The sequence below is a fragment of the Petaurus breviceps genome, unplaced genomic scaffold (assembly GCF_028583685.1).
Source record: "Petaurus breviceps papuanus isolate PSGF00001 unplaced genomic scaffold, PetGlider_PUasm1.0 126, whole genome shotgun sequence".
NCBI classification, from domain to species: Eukaryota; Metazoa; Chordata; class Mammalia; order Diprotodontia; family Petauridae; genus Petaurus; species Petaurus breviceps.
The window spans coordinates 70283390-70285959 of NW_027185655.1; the positions used below are offsets into that span (position 1 = coordinate 70283390).

At 43.1% G+C, this 2570-nt stretch overlaps 1 pseudogene; it reads left to right on the forward strand.

Moving 5' to 3' along the window:
- Positions 1 to 1233: 1233 nt before the first annotated feature.
- On the forward strand, positions 1234 to 1940 carry LOC138170481 (small ribosomal subunit protein eS8 pseudogene; annotated as a pseudogene).
- Positions 1941 to 2570: the final 630 nt, after the last annotated feature.

The following is a 2570-nucleotide window of genomic DNA, read 5'->3' on the forward strand; positions in this document are numbered from 1 at the left end:
CTATCTATCTATCTATCTATCTATCTATCTATCTATCTATCTATCTATCTATCTATCTATCTGTTATCTGTCCTGATGAGATGTAAGTTCCTTGAGGATAGGGGCCATTTCAGTTTCATCTGCTGCCCAGTGCCTAGCAATGTGCTGGGCATAGAGTAAGTGGTCAATAAATGGTTATTAATTTATTGACTTATCTGCAGAGTGTTATTCTCATAGAGCCATAGGTTTTAGAAGAGGAAGGGGACTTAAAACTTATCTAGCTTCCCTCTCATTTTGCAAATGAGGAACTAAGGGCCTGAGAAGAAAATTTACTTTACCTGTGGCTTTACTATAAAGAAAAAAGCTGGGAAACATGCAAGGTCCTCTGGTTCTAAATCCAGGGCTCTTTCTATTATGCCATGCTATTTCTCCTAGAGAACTTGGAGAATCACATTTGCCAACTGTAGCATTGACTGATAGCGGCAGTCATCCATTCCACAGCAGTAGGTTGGTACAAAATTGTCTGGAATGAGCCAGGTTCCCAGGAGCCTTAACTGGATATCAAGCATGGGACTTGCTTAATGAGGCATGTTTGTGACCTTGGGCACTTCCTCTCTCTTAGACTTGGTTTCCTCTTCTAGCTAATGAAGGTGCCTGACTAGATGATGCTAAAGCCCTCTGGGACCCTATAACCCCTTGAGATTAGTTTGGGAATCAGCCAAAAGGCATTGTTTTTTATTACAAAGTGAGATCTAAGGGTTCAGGTGTTTCATTAGCTGGGTACAAGTGGATGGTAAGTCAAAATTGGTGCAGAGGGAAGCTGGGCACAAGTCAGATGGGTTGAACTTTTCATCAAAGTTGAATATGCAGAGTTGGGACTGAAGGAAAAGGTCAAGGGATGATCAATGAACTTATTTGTATCAGAGAGCAAGAGAGGAAAATCTAGGTTGGGAGCAATACCAAAACTTTTCTCAGTCAGTTAGTTTGATGAATCAGTCTTCCTGGGAAATGACTTTTTTTTAAACATGTGGTTCCAAGTTTCCCAGGTGACTCTATTCTTGATGGAGTGGTTTGACATGGTGGTACTAGAACTGAGCCTCTTGAGGTGTTGGGTTTCTTAGTATGTTTTTTTTTTCTTTTACTTCCTTGTCCAAAGGATCCTTTGACTTGTAAGCAGGGATGTGCTGGGATCAGGTTATATTAGTTTGGCAGAGCCTATTGTTAAATTTTCAGTGTGAGCATTTACACCTTGAAAAATGGCAAATAGAACGCCGACCATGGGGGTCTCCTGGGACAACTGGCACAAGCACCGCAAGACCGGGGGCAAGCGCAGGCCCTACCACAAGAAGCGTAAGTATGAGCTGGGCCGGCCGCCCGCCAGCACCATGATCGGCCCCAGCTGCATCCACACCGTGCGAGTACGCAGAGGCGAGGCAACAAGAAGTACTGGGCGCTGAGGCTGGACTGGGCAACTTCTCCTGGGGCTCCGAGTGCTGTACCCGCAAGACGAGGATCATTGACGTGGTCTACAATGCCTCCAACAACGAGCTGGTCCGGACCAAGACTCTGGTGAAGAACTCATCGATAGCACCCAGTACCGCCAGTACGAGTCCCACTACGCGCTGCCCTTGGGCCAGAAGAAGGGTGCGAAGCTGACTCCTGAGGAGGAAGAAATTTTAAATAAAAAGCGGTCAAAGAAGATCCAGAAGAAATACGAGGAGCGGAAGAAGAATGCCAACATCAGCGCGCTTCTGGAGGAACAGTTCCGGCAGGGCCAGCTCCTTGCCTGCATCGCATCAAGGCCAGGCCAGTGTGGCCGAGCAGACGGCTGTGGGCTTGAGGGCAAAGCGCTTGAGTTCTACCTAAGAAAGATCAAAGCCCGCAAGGGCAAATAAAGCCTAACTTGGACATTGTCTAGTGGAATAAATCGCCAGATTATTAAAAAAAAAAAAAAAGAAAAATGGCAAATGCTATAATTTTGGGCTTGATTTATTGTTTTTTGATTGTTTATGTTTAAGAAAGTGATGGAGAAAATGTTAATTAATGTAGATTAAATTTAGAAGTATGTTATGAACACAGTTTTTCCCTCCAGAGAGCTCTAGTTCTTAAGTGTTTACCAACACACCCTTGACTGTAAGGTAGGTCTACCTTTTTTGATGAATAGAGAATTTTTTGAGATCCATAGTGTGAATAACACTCTCACACCTTGCAGTGTGCTTAGGAGCCCTTGACATTTGAATGGTACCTTAGGTCCAGAGTCTTTTTAGTGTGACCTTGACAATTTGTGTAACTGTTCTACCTGTCATCCACTTCTGCCCTTACAATTAATCATAATAAAGTTGCCAGATTAGTTTTCCTAAAGCACCAATTTGATTGTATAACTCTCTTAATAAAAACAACTGCCCCCCAACCCGCCCCCCCCCCTTTAATAAGTCTCCATGGTCTATTGAACTAAGACCTCAATTCTTAGATTGGCAAAAATGACTTTTACAATATGACCCCAACCTGTCTTTCCAACTCTTATTTCCTAGTAATTTATATATATAATCTATATCTGTATCTCTATATCACATTATATACACATGATACAT